Source organism: Dasypus novemcinctus, chromosome 30 (genome assembly GCF_030445035.2).
Source record: "Dasypus novemcinctus isolate mDasNov1 chromosome 30, mDasNov1.1.hap2, whole genome shotgun sequence".
NCBI lineage: Eukaryota > Metazoa > Chordata > Mammalia > Cingulata > Dasypodidae > Dasypus > Dasypus novemcinctus.
The window spans coordinates 39,309,980-39,325,042 of record NC_080702.1 but is presented as its reverse complement, the minus strand read 5'-3'; the positions used below and the strand labels follow the sequence as shown (position 1 = coordinate 39,325,042).

The 15,063-nt window shown below is 35.0% G+C and overlaps 1 pseudogene; it reads left to right on the top strand.

The window, feature by feature from the left end:
- The first annotated feature begins 7,091 nt into the window (after positions 1-7,091).
- On the top strand, positions 7,092-7,944 carry LOC139437900 (olfactory receptor 7A10-like; annotated as a pseudogene).
- The last annotated feature ends 7,119 nt before the right edge of the window (positions 7,945-15,063 follow it).

Below are 15,063 nucleotides of genomic sequence, written 5' to 3'. Positions count from 1 at the left end.
CCTCCTAGGAGGAAGCAGTCCAATGGGATAAAATAAGTATATGGAGGGAAGTGGATTTGGCCCAATGGATAGGGTGCCTGCCTACCACATTGGAGGTCCATGGTTCGAACCCCAGGCCTCCTTGACCCATGTGGAGCTGGCCCATGCGCAGTGCTGATGTTGCGCATGGAGTGCCTTGCCACAAAGGAATGTCCCTCACGTAGGGGAGCCCCATGACCAAGGAATGCACCTCATAAGGAGAGCCGCCCAGTGCAAAAGAAAGTTCTGCCTGCCCAGGGGTGGTGGCCACACACAAGGAGAGCTGACGCAGCAAGATGATGCAACAAGAACAGAAACAGATTCCTGATGCCGCTGACAACAATACAACAATGGAAGTGGATAAAAAGGACACAAAGGGAATAGACACAGAGAGCAGACAACTGGGGCGGTGGGGAGGGAAGGGGAGAGAAATAAATAAAAAAGAAAAAGAAAAAAAAAATATGTATATGGACTGCCAAATAATTCTCCCATGAGTCAAAACTGGCAAATTTGCATTCTTTTTTTCTCCTCTAGTTTCAGAAACCTGGATGGGAGGGGTTAGAGATCAAAGGCTATTTTATTAATAAGGCCCCTGAGAATCTAGACCCTAAATCGACAAAAACTGTAAATACTTCCCCAGCACCACCTCACGTCTGCATTAATAGTCTCAGTGATGCAAAAACAAAATTGTGTCTTCTTGAGGGCTCATGACCGCCTCAATCCCCTTGTCATTCCCAAGGGAAGAGCTTCCAAATTTATTCATTACCTAAGGAATAAACTGGATCACTGAAATTGAGGTGCTTCCCTGATAATGAATGGGTGAGTCACAGATTCTTCTCGAGTTGTGGGGGATGTGATTTGGTGTTAGGGATCTCTTTTTTTTTGGTGTTAACAACATGGAAAGAAAGTTAAGGAAAGTTTAACGACAAACTAATACCAAGTGGAAATTGCTGACTATGGAGGGAGATTCTGAATACAATAAACTATATTCATTTTCCCATCTGTCTCCTCTGGTGTTGGTTCTCACTTATGACAATATTTGTTGAATCTTATTACACCATTTGTTCTTTCAGTCATTCAACAAACATTTATTTAGCAATTACTAAAGTACATTACTAAATTATATTCTGGGAATGAACAAATGGTAAGACATTGTTCCTTCCCTCAAATGACTCACAGTTTAACAGGGAAAGAGACACGGAAATGAAGAAATGCAATATCTTTAGGTGGCACAGCAATCCTAGTGAAGTGTTTCATAAAACTGATGGCTCTTCCTGGAGAGGTTGGTGAAGGCTCCCCAGGTACTCTTATCATTGCATTGAAACTTAAAAGAAGATTTGAAGTCCTTTTCCATGGATATTGGGCAAGAGGAAGCAAGAGTGTTTATTGGCTGTCAATTAAACATATGTTTTGCTTAGGAAATCACAGAGTTCTTAATATATGACCAACAATGGCGGCCAGGGGATGAAAAGCGATACATCAGCTTAGACAGGTAAACAGCAACCAGATAATAGAGAACATAACATTTAGGCTACAGGATTGATATTAATTCTGAAGGTAGTACAAATTCATTGAAGGTTTTATTGCAGGTGAAGGCTATAATCAGACTAGATCTATGGAAAGGTCCCTGTGGGTGAATTTTGTCCAAGCATTGCAAAGATGCAGAGGTGTGTAAGTAGCACAGTAGAGGAGGTTAATTGTATAAGAATGTCCTTTTTAAAAGTACAAGAATGTGATTATATACAGGATAGTTACAACTAGTGCAACTTATGGACAATAGTTATGAGTAATATTGCAATATTTTTGCATCAAGGGCAAAGAAGATATGTTATTAAATCTAAAGGACATTTATAGGGGAGTATAAGGTAGTATGAGTTTTTTTTCCTTTTGGAGTAATGAAAACATTCTAAAATTGGCTGAGGTGATGGCTTCACATCTCTGATGAAATGGAGAGCCACTATACGTATATTTTGATGGATTGTACAAAGTAGGGGACTGTATAACACGGGGAATCTAGTAGTGGATGATGGGACTGTGGTTAACAGAACAAATATGAGAAAGTCTCTCATGAAATATAACATGTATATAATACCAGGACAAGGACTTAATAATTGAGTGGTGTGGGTTGGGGGAAAACACACCAATGTAAGATACGGGCTATAGGTATTAATAGTAGTAATGTTCTTTCATGATTTGTAACAATTGTTTCACAATTATATGTGAGCCCTGTATGTTGATCTACATGTCTGTTTTGTAAATTCACAAATTTTATTATACATTTACTGTTTATGTTCATGTATGAAAGATGAACTTCAATTTAAAATATTAAAAAGAAGTGGGAATGGAGAGTTTAGGAATAAATCTGTGAGGGATTAAACCATAATTTATCAAAAAATCACTGATTATAATTAGACACAATTCTGGTAATTTCATATTTGCTAACTCATTTAATATTTGATAACTCTATGAAATTGGCATCCATATTTTGAATTTACAGTTCAGTAATGTGACTCAGAGGAATGCTATCACTTGTCCAAGGCTTGTAGAGGAGTCTGGAGTCATGCTTAGAGCTTGTTGTTTCCAAAGTATTTGCATTTCACTAACATATTTCATTCATAATAAACTGTACATTGAACAATATTATTATACATACAAATTGTGAAGCTATTACAGAGAGTTTCTCACTTTATGAACATCTCAGCCAGTATACTCAATTAAAGTAGGGGTTCATTTCCCTTTAAACCTCTCTTGTCTGTGGCAGTTTCTCAAATTTTCTTTGTATTTGACCTTCATAATTTTGAGGAGATTGGTAGGGTAATTTGTTAAATGTCTATCTGATGTGGTTTGTCTAATGTGTCTCTCAGGGAATATGCAGAGGTTAATGATTTGGGGAGGAGGAACACAGAGTTGAAGTGATATTTTCATTGTATCATATCAGGCATGTGCATATGTGTATCTATGTAGATATATACATACATACATATATATATACACACATATATATACACACATATATGTGATGTGACCTATCACTGCTTATGCTAACTTTGCCTGGCTGAGATAGTGTTTGTTAGTTTTATCCATTATAAAGTTACACTTTCTCCCCATCTTTCATGCTGTACTCTATGTTAATAAGTCATTATATGCAGTGGAAATTTCATGAGTGGGGAGTTTATGAACTGACTCCTTGAGAGTAGAATATCTACGTAAAATATTAGAATTATCAGAGGTGTCATCAATTCATTCACTCATTCATTCATTCATCTCTCCAATCATTCATTTATATCACCATGATTCATGCACACTTATTTTATACTTTGTTATGATCTAATACTAATTATTTATTTGTTGTTAAAGTCTTCCAACTCTGGCTCTTAGGGTCCCTGAAAGAAATTGCCGAACTGCCTTCAAATGTGCCTCATATTCTACTATGGAACTATAGTGATTAGTAATGGGAGAAATCGTAGCGTTGATGTGGAGAAAGTGGCCACTGTAGCTGCTGAGGGTAGTGAGAGTGAAGAAAAGATATGATGTGGGGGCATTTTCAGGACTTGGAGTTGCCCTGGGTGGTATTGCAGGGACTGATGCTGGACATTGTATGCCCGGCCATGGTCCACTGAGTGGACTGGGGGAGAGTGTAAACTACAATGTAAACCGTTATCTATGTGGGGCAGCAGTGCTCCAAAATGGATTCACCAAATACAATGAATGTGCCACGAAGATGTAAGAGGTTGTTGATGTGGGAAGGGTGGAATGAGCAGGGTGGGGAGTAGGGGGACCTCATATTTTTTTAATGTTACATTTTTTAAACAAATAAAGAAGGAAAAAAAAAGTGCCGGTGCTATTTTGTATTCCCAGAGCAAAATGAGAATTTGTATTGCTCCACATTCTCTCTGGTAATTGGTTTTGGCAGTTTTACATTTATATTTTAGTCATTCTAATAGGTGCATAGTGATAGTACAATGTTGTAATTTGCAACTCAAGAATGATGGTTTGTGTTAAAAACTTTCCACGTACTTGTTTTATGTGAAATATCTCCTTTAGTGAGATTCTGTTCATATTTTTCACCCACTTTTAATTGGATTCTTTGTTTCTTACTGTTGAATTTTAATGCTTTTGTATATTTTGGATACAATTTCTTTATCAGGTAACTGCTTGGCAAGCATTTTTTTTTTCCATTTTGGCGATTTGCCTTTCAGTTCCCTTAACAGTGTCTTTTGCTGAGCTAATGGTTTTAACAAATCCAACTTACTTTATTTTTTCTTTAGTGGATCATGCCTCATTCTTTTGCTGTGAATTTAAAAACCATTTGGCAATCCAAAGCCCTTTACATGTTCTCCGGCTTTGTTTTTAGAAGATTTTTAGCTTTCCATTTTCCATGTAAGAGAATGATGCGTTTTGAGGGAAAGTTTTGTGAATTGGGTTAGGTATGTATAGCTTCAATTTTTTTATACATATGAAGTCTATTATTCTAGCACCACTTGTTGAAACCACTGACTTTTCTCCATTGAAAGACCTCTGCTCTTATTTCAGAGATCAGTTGGCTTTATTTTTGTGTGATATTTTTGGGTTCACTCCTCTGTTTAATCATTCTATGTGTCTACACTATCACCAATAAATATCTTGGTTGTGTAGGCTTATAGCTTATCTTTTTTGAATAATAATAAACTTCACTTTTAAGGAAATTTTAGATTTACAGAAAAATTACACCCAAAGCATAGGAAGTTCCCATATATCCCCTCACATATTTTCCCCTAGTATTACCATCTTACATTACTGTGTACATTTTTCACAATTGGTGAACCAATATTGAAACACTGATACTACCAAAAGTCTGAATTTTACATTGTGTGGTCCTCCAATGTTGATCTTGTTCAGTATTATGTTGGCTACTCTATGCCTTTGCCTTTTCATAAAATTTTAGAATATATTTGTCAATATCTACAAAATAGCTTAATGAGACTTGTGTTTCAGTTGAATATATAGATCAAGTTGGAAAGGCTGACATCTAAGCAATATAAAAATTGCTAGCCCATACATTGGTGGGATATAACGTTATTGACTAGAGCACAGTGCTTGGTACAGTGCCCATTGACTATATTTTACAGATTCTGTTCATACCCAATATTACTATTTCAGCAGCTTTCCCCCATAACCTTCAGAGCAGGCATTTAATGTATTTGTAATACAGTTAGATTGTTTTTGAACACTCTATAAACCTTGCAAATGAATTTTTACTTCCATATATCAATGCTCCCTCTTTGTGTTGTCAATTCAATGAGCTTTGGGAAATGCTTACTGTTGCGTGTCTACAATCACAGTAAAATACAGAATAGTTTTACTGTTCTAAAAATTCCCTGCACCTGACCTATTCAGTCCACCTGCACTTTCCCTAGTCCCCTGGCAACTGGTGATCATTCCATTGTCCCTGTGGTTTTGTTTTGCATCATCCTGAAGGTCAAAAAATATGTTGGCATCTGACAAGTGTAGTGTTTTAGACTGGATTCCTTAGCAGAATTCATTAGATATTTAGCCTCGTCTTTTGTAGGATCTTTTTGCATATGCTCATTTGTCTTCTGTGTATCTTTTTGGTTAGGATTCTGTTCAGATTTTTGCTTGTTTTTACATTGGGCATTTGCCTTTTTACTGTTGGGTGCTAAGTGATCTTTGTATTTTTTTAAAACAGATAATTTATTGGCTATGGGTTTTTCAAATATTTTCCCCAAGTCTTGGACTGTCTTTCCAATCTTTTTCACAGAGCATATGTTTTTATGTTTAATAATGTAAAACTTATAAATTTTCATCTGCAATGGATCGTGATTTGGGTGCTATATCTAAACATTCATTGCCAAACCACTGGCCTCTTGATGTTCTCATATTTTTCCAGAAGTTTTAAACTTTGCATTTTATTTTTAAATGCATAGGTCATGTTGAGTTATCTTTTCTGAAATGTATACAATCTCTGCCTAACTTCCATTTCTGTTTGCCTGTGTGCATCCCATTGTTCTGGAATGATTTGTTGAAAAGACCACACTTTCACCAAAGAATTGAACTTTTCCATTTGTTTCAGATCACTTGAGTGCATTTCTGTGGATCTATCTCTGGATTCTTCTCTAACATTTGTTTATGTGTCTATTTCAAAAATACCACACTGCTTGTTTATTGCATTTTTAAATAAGTGTTGAAATCATTTACTGTCGTCCTACAACTTTGTTCTTTTTCAATGTTGATTGATTATCTAAGTAGTATTAGGTGGAATAGGACTCATAACTTGATCTTCTTCTTCAGTATTCTGTTGACTTTTTAGTGTTTTTACCTTTCCATATAAACTTTATAATTTTTGTTTCAATATCATCAAAATAACTTGTATTTAGACCTGGATTGATTTGAATGTACAGATCAAGTTGGAAAGAAACTGCATTTTACTAATATTGTGTCTTACACATAATAAAAGACAACATTTCTAATTAATTATTAATTAAAATTTTATTATAGTAACCTATACACTACAAAAATTTCCCATTATATCTATGACAAAGTGTACAATTTTGTAATACAAATTAAATTAAGAATATTGTGCTAGAATCACCAATAACCATTACCCAAAATTTATCTCAAGGTAGAAAATGATGTTTATCATGTCTTTTGAATAAAACAAATTCTTAAGAATTTGTACTGGAAAGTGTTGCTTGAGAAAATCTTTTCGATTATGAACTTGGATGGCTAATCAGAAATAAAATCAAGAGAAGCAGGAAAGGGGAGTAGGTGAACACCTGCTTTGCATATATTTGTCCAGGGTTCAATCTCTGGCCCATCCTTTAAAACACAGAAGCAGGAAAATTGGTTTCCCTGGTATTTTCAGATAAAAGGCCCTAGATTTATGTCTATATAAGAAGAAGTTAATATTATATGTTTACACACCATAACATTTAAGTTAATCTGATGATAGATGTTTGGGTCTAAATTTGAATTTCTCTTATCTCTTTTCCAGCAGATTCATCAAGTACATGGAAATGGAAAACCAAACTCGTGTTTCAGAATTTATGCTGCTGTGACTCTCAAATGATACAAAAATGCAGTTACTTCTATTTGGGATATTCCTGTCCATTTATTTTGTCACCTTCACTAGGAAACTACTCCTCATCCTAGCCATCATCATTGACTTCCACCTCCACACACCTATGTATTTCTTCCTCTCCAACCTGTCTTTTAAAAATATCAGATTCACCTCCACCACTGTTCCAAAGATGCTGCTGAATATCCAGACAGAGAGCAAAACCATGACTTATGAAAGTTGTCTCAGCTGGAAGTATTTCTTCATCCTTTTTCACAATTAAATAATTACCTCGTGACTGTGGGGGCCTATGACCGCTTTGTGGCCATCTGCCACTCCTGCACATGGTCATAATGAACCTTCAGGTCTGTGGCCTCCTGCTACTTGCATCCTGGTTATTGAGTGTTTTGGTTTCCCTTTTACATGATTTAATAGTTTTGCGATTGTCTTTTTGTACAGAGTTGGAAATGGCCCACTTCTTTTGTGAAATTAATCAGATAGTTCGACTTGCTTGTTCTGACAAATTCTTCAGTGATTTAGTTATATATTTTGATGCTGGGCTTCTGGGTGTTATTCCACTCACTGGGATCCTTTTCTCCTACTCTAAGATTGTATCCTCCATTTTGAGAAATTCACCATCTGTGAAGAAGTATAAAGCATTTTCTACATGTGGGTCTCACCTATCAGTTGAAACCTTGTTTTATGGATCATGTCTTGGAACTTATATTAGCTCTTCTGCTGCTATGCAAAACTCAAGGAGTAATGCAATAGTCTCGGTGATGTACACTGTGGACACTACCACGCTGAACCCCTGTATTTACAGTCTCAGAAACAAGGACATAAAGCAGGCCTTAAAAAACCTCACCACCTGAGATACTTCTCTCTATAAAACCATGTTTTGTGTCAAGTTTAGAAATTTTCTCATGATTAACAGAAGTTGAACCTGAGAGATCTAAATCTAGAAACTTTATTAGTACATAGAAAGATAGTCTGCTACATGCCTAATTTCTAGAAATAAATTTAATTTTTGTACATCAAAACCCCAGCTTTTAAAGAAATTTATTAATTTCTTTAAAATCACTTGACCTCTCTGATTGTATTCTTTATTGAAGACAGAATCTTCTGTCTTTTGTAGTAAAATGTTTACTACTAGTAATTGGTTGGTATTTCTTTTCTCTCTTTTTTGGGTAATGAAAATTCTGTAATATTGAATGATGTGATGAATATACAACTCTGCAATTATTCAAAATTCCATTCATGGTAAATATTTTAAATGGGTTGTATGGTTTATGATTATCTTTCAATAAAATTGATTCCAAATGCAATATAGGTATTTTTTTTCCACTGCCAGCTATGTTTTTTTCAAGGGTTAATACCAAATATTAGTAAATAATACCATTAAAAATAATAGTTTTAAAAAAAATAGTCTTTTTTAATAGACCTACTCTTTTCTTAGTGAATTAGAAAAGTTTTAATGTTTTGTTCATCACCCTACTCCAGAGCCATTCCTTCAACTATAAAACCAGAGTGACATTCTGAGATTAGTAATTGCTCAGAGTTAGTGTCAAATTTTGATTAAAAAAGTGATCTGGTCATTTAATTTTTATTCACTTGACATTCTTTGACAAAGCTTTAAATTCATTATATTTTGTGATTCATCAATCCACAGGATCAGACTCAGATTTAGACTCATCCACACATCTGACAATAGTTTTCTGAGTTTCCACTTATGAGAATTTTAAATTTCATCATCATATGAACCTCCTATACTTAGATAGAATCTCAGGCTCCTCAGTGTTGAGAGTTTGTCAAAACTGAAGCCATCATTTAAAATCCTGTGTTCAGGAATTTTCCTATTGTCATTTTCTTTGTGGCTAAATGAATTCCTTATGTCAGGCCAGATTAGGGAAGAGGAAGAGAAATTTATAGGAACGAATGTATATATTAAAAATTAAAGATCACAATTAATAATTGTCTTTCTAAAGATCTGGGGGAATCATAAAAAGAAGGGCAATGTGAATTTTAGCTAGTAGAAGGAAGAAAATAAGAATCATTTTATTGGAGAAAAATGAAATATAAAATGGAAAAAAATGGTGAGTCCCATGAAATTAAAAGTTCTTGGAAAAATAAAATTGCAAAGGTTTCATTAGACTGTAAAGAAAATAAAATAAGTATATGCCAAATGCAAAATATAAAATGAAATTGGGGACATTGCTAGATATTGCAGGTATTAATGATGGTTGGATACTATGAAAAACTGTATGTCAATAATCTAGATAATCTGAAAGTAATGGGCGAATTCCTAGAAATGCACAATTTACCAAAATTGACTCAAGAAGAAATAGAAGCTCTCCACAGATTTATAACAAATTAAGCGATTCAATCAGGAATCAAAAAACTCCCAATAATGAGTTCAGTACCATGCAGCTTCAAAGTTGAATTCTATCAAACATTCAAAGAAGAATTGATTCCAGTACTTTTCAAACACTTCTAAATTGAAGACAAAGTATCTCTTCCTAACTCATTCTATGAGGGTAATGCTCATTTGATACAAAAACTTCATAAAGACTTAACAAGGAAAGAAAATCAGGGATCAATTTATTTTACAAAAATAGATGCAGAAGCCCTAAACAGAAATCTCGAATATTGAATCCAACAGAAAATTGAAATAATTATCCTCCACGACCAAGTAATATTTATTCCAGGATACAAGGTTTTTCAACATAAGAAAATCAATCCTAACACCTAACATAATCAAGGGGAATATCACTTGAAAATATTTATGCAGAGAATGCCTTAGACAAAATGCAATGACATTCCATGATAAAAATTCTAAGGAAAAATAAGCATGCTCTGTAAAGTCCTCAACATGATAAAAGTCATATGTGTGTGCGTGTGTATATGTATATATACATATACACACATATATATACACACAAACATGTAAACAAATGTGTGTATATATACATCTAATCCTACACTCTATGCTGAAAGAATGAAAAATTTCCTGATGAGGACTGGACAAGGCAAGTATACCTCCTTTCACTATTACTACAGAGTATTGCAGTGGAAGTCCCTGTCAAAGAAATTATTCAATAATCCTTTTAAAAAAAGCATCCAAATTAGTCAGGAAGAAGTAAAACAATCTGAATTCTGTAATATCATTATTCTTTATACAGAAAGTAGCCAAATTTCCACAAGGAAATTTCTAGAGCTCATAAATAAATACAGTCAAATGCCGGCTATGAGATTAACATACAAGAATGAGGTGTATTGTATTTACTAGCAAATAATGTTCCCAAGTGGAAATTAAAAAGAATTAATTTTCTATAATATCTAAACAAATAAAATACCTAGGATTTGTTTTATCTAATGAAATGAAAGACATATATACTGAAAACTACAAAACACTCCTGTAAGAAATTACATTTAAAAAACCCCTAAATAAATGGAAAGACAGCCTGTGATCACAGACAGGAAAAATTGAAATTATTAACATGCCAATACTCTTCAATGCTTGACATTAATTCCTGAGTGCCATGGAGGCTCATCCCTGGTAGTCATGTCCTATACCATGGGTTGGAGGAGATAGAGCATTTACACGCTAAGTGTGTCTTACAGGGAGGTCACATTTGAGTAACAAGCAGGATTTGAGTAGATAACTCTTAAGCAGTTTATAATACTAGGCTACACTTGAATTTCACCAGAAAATGCTCAAAAGTGCAATCATCAGTATCAGGTCCTGGAATAATGGTAGGTCTTCCTTCATTAGCACTGCCCTTGTATTCAGGGAATGCTTTAAGTTTTATTAAAGAATGTAGCAGGACTCCCCAGGGTGGGCATTCAATATTCTTTTGATTACTATTTGGGTCTCGAGTCACCAAGACAATGAGCCTTGAACACTGGAACATATTCATATGCCTTAGAGGCATGCCTTAATTACACCCCACATTAATGATCCTTCCCTGCCACAGTTGTGACACTTCTGTTACCCAAAACCTTCCAAAACCAAAGCCAATAAAACAGATATATAAATTAAATAGAAAACAAAATAATTTCAAAAATAAATAAAATCAAAATAATTATAAAAATTGAAATAACATTTTTTGACACTGTCTTTCATCATAGTAAGATTTGTTGCCTTTCATGTACAGTAACGATTTCTTCCTTATATTCCTCCTGTGCCTTATTTTTTCCATTTTATCTTTAAAGAAAATTTACATTACAGAAATGTCACATAGAAAATATAGGGCATTCCCATATGCCCCATGAAAGAGACCTTGGGCAAATGGGGGGAATATTAAATACAAATAAATTTTTAAGGCTAAGCATTTTCAAAATGAGTCAAAAGATCATACATAGGTTCTGCTTATTAATGTCTCAGGATCCCTTTGGCTGCTAGAGTAAACAGTGCCTCAATTAGAGGGATTCCTGAGTCCTTTAGACATCCACACACTATAAATAGTGCAGCAGACTCAGGAATTCAGCACCTGGTCAGTGGGCCTTGCCCTGGAATTTATGCTCCCCACTGTAACAGACTTTGACTCATTTAAAGTTTCCATACACAGGACCCTTCAATCCCTGTTATCTGAGCCTACAATAAACATTATACTTGTTAAATATAGCTCCCAGAGACTTAAATCTTTTGACTTTCCATGTGTCAGGTGAGCCCTGAATCTCAGAAGAGTTGCAATACCTACTCTTCAGATCATGGGATTTACCCAGGAAAACTAAAGAGGAGATGATGATGGAAAATGCCCTTTCAAAGAATCAAAGATTGTCTGCATCTGCAAGCAAGATAGTTCCAAACATATGCCCCATGCGCCCTAGGCACCTTCTCAATTAGAAACAGAGTGGGAATCACTATCGCACTATCCTCAAGACTGGGGAATGGACAATGATCTAAAGTAGACTTGGTATTATTCTATTATACACTTACTCTTATTCTAGCAAAAAATGACATTTTATCATTGATGCAAATACAGTGACCACCAGAGATTCTGATGGGAGTGGGAGGGAAGAATATTTGTGATATGGGGTCATTATGGGACCCTGGGATTGTCCTGCATGACACTGCAATGGTGGATTCAGGCCATTATATATTTTGTAATAACCTACAAAATTGTCAAAATTGTGTGAAACAGAGTAAAAACTATAATATAAACTACAGTCCAAATGTACTTACTATGCTGCTATGTGTGTTCATCAATTGTAACAAACGTAGCACATTAATGAAAGAAGATGTTAATATGGAAAAGTGTGGGAGGCGGTGTGCATGAACATATGAGAATCCTGTGTATTTTTTATGTAACTTTTAGAAATCTAAAGCATTTTTTAAAGTAGAAATATAAAAACATTCAACTATGGGTAATAATAGTATTTTAATATATTCATTAGCTGTAATACAGGTACCAAAACAATGTTAAGGATCATTAATATGGGTTTATAATTATAGGGTATTTTTCTTTTTGTGTTACTGAAAATATTCTAAAATTTATTGTGGTGATGAATGCAAAACTATTTGATTGTACAGATAGTCACATATTGTACACTATAGAAGGATTGAATGGTATGTGAATAAAACTGTTTTAACAAAAAGATGTGAATACAACTTACAGTGATCTATAAGTTTAATGTAATCCCTATGAAAATCCCAGGAGCCTAAGGGAAGAAATAGAATTAAACACATTCATATGGAATTAAAACTAACCAGGGCCACTCTATCCCTTAGGGTTTTATATTTGCTCAATTCTCTCTTGGCTTGTTCAGACTCTGAACTGTTTGCAAGGAAACACAGTACCTTATTCTTCTCTTCACTACCAGATAGCAATTGAGGTTTTACCATATCATATTGATGAATGAACCTTTATTGAATGACTGAGAAAACAAATGCTTGTTTGAGTTGAACAGATATTGTTAATTATGGGGAAGAAAGAAGTAGTGGGAAAAGAGGAAATCCTCTTGAGAGAGGGAGGTTCCATGTATGGACACCAACTCCAGAGGAGACAATTTGGAGACATAAGAAAGTTTAGTGTATCCAGAATCTTTCTCCAGAAATAGAAATAAGGAAATCATTTTGAGAAACCTGGCAATACTAGGAACTGCATCTAAAGAGAGATGACCTCCTCCTGGGAAGTAGGTGTCCACTGGGATAAGAGAGGAAATGGAGCTCCAAAGCTCTCAATTAGGTCAAAGTTCCAAAAGTTTTCTTTGCAATTTTCCTTCTTACCTGCAGATAACTAATTATAACAGAGAGCATTGAGACATAAGAATATTTCATTAATATGTCTCTTGGGAATGGAATACCTCATTGCTCTGAAACTAAGAGATTCCCCTTCCCTATACCAAATGTATTTTAGTAATCTCTTTTTTTTTTTTTTTTTTTAATTTTTTTATTTTTTATTGACTTTGTAATAATATTACATTAAAAATATATATGTGAGGTCCCATTCAACCCCACCCCCCCACCCCCCCTCTCCCCCCCCCCAACAACACTCGTTCCCATCATCATGACACATCCATTGGATTTGGTAAGTACATCTTTGGGCACCTCTGCACCTCATATACATTGGTTCACATCATGGCCCATACTCTCCTCTATTCCATCATGTAGTAGTAATCTCTTTTGAAGCAAAAACACAAATTGTCTTCTAGAGAATTCGTGAATGTTTCCATCTCCCTTTTCTTCCTGGGTGCAGAGCTTCCAACTTTATCCATAATTCAAGGAAGAATCTACATTTGTAAACTCAGACCCTGCCTTGATAATTTCAGGGTGAGTTACAAAATCTTTGCAGGTGCTGGGGGACTGTATTTTGGATCCACGATCCCATTTTTTCTAGTAACTTTAAGTGTGTGAACAGGTTACGCCCATAGGGAAAGCTTAAATTACACAGTCCCGACTTTGTAAAAGGCCAGAGTGGAAATAGATAGTGGATACACTAAATATCTTCTTTTTCCAAGCTGCCTCCTCTAGCCTTAGCTCTCAGTCTTGGGTCTTCCCTCTCTCAGTGCCATTTTACCTTGGTTCACTCATTCTTCTTTCTCTACAATTGTTAAAAGTATCTATTTAACCACATTCATTCATTTTTTCCTTTAGCCATTCAACAAATGATTAGTCATCAATTACTTCATGATGAACTCTAAATATTTTTTGACATAAAGAGATAGATAAGACTTCTTTCTTCATATTAAAGAGAATACATCCAAATGGGGTAATTGACACAGAAATGAGTATATCCATTATCTAGTAATGGCTCTGAAATCCCGGAGAAGTGGATTGAAATGTTTGGATTCATCCTGTGAAGGCTTTACAAGGGAGTTAATGATTTTACTGAATTTGAGGGAGGATTTGGAGTAATTCCAGGAGGAAAAAGGGGTAGAAGTAGACCAAGAAGGGACAATAGGGGCACAAATATGCAATCAATATAACCATAAGGTATTGGTAAGGTTTTAAAATAGTTCTTAAGATTGGGTGGAAAATGAGGGAGAGGGATGTGAAAAAGGGTACGTGTACCTGGCCAGGTTGGCAACAGCCAGATAACAGAGATCCTTGTGTTTTGTGCAAAACATGGATATGTATGTTGGGAGTTATTGGAGAGGCAGTGCTAGTTTATAGAAGGTGATGATCATGACAAGTTTTGCCCTGAGAAAAGTTCACTCAGGCCAAAGTGAGTATCACTCTTGTTAAAACCCCACATTGATCATGAAGGATGGAAATTGCACAGTGGATATGGGGAAGGTGTGGGGAGTGAATCTGTGTGTGGTTGAATCATAAGGTATAAAATTTTGGCCATTAATAAGAGGCACAATGTTGGACATTATATATGCATTACTTTATTTAATTATTTCAATTAATTTGTGAAATAAGTGTCACTATTCTGATTCAAGGAATGAAGAATGTGAGACTTAGAACAATGTGCTATTCTTGTACAAGTTGTTTAATTGTGTCTGGATAGAATCTTGGAACTTGATATTCCTAGGAGTTTGCATTT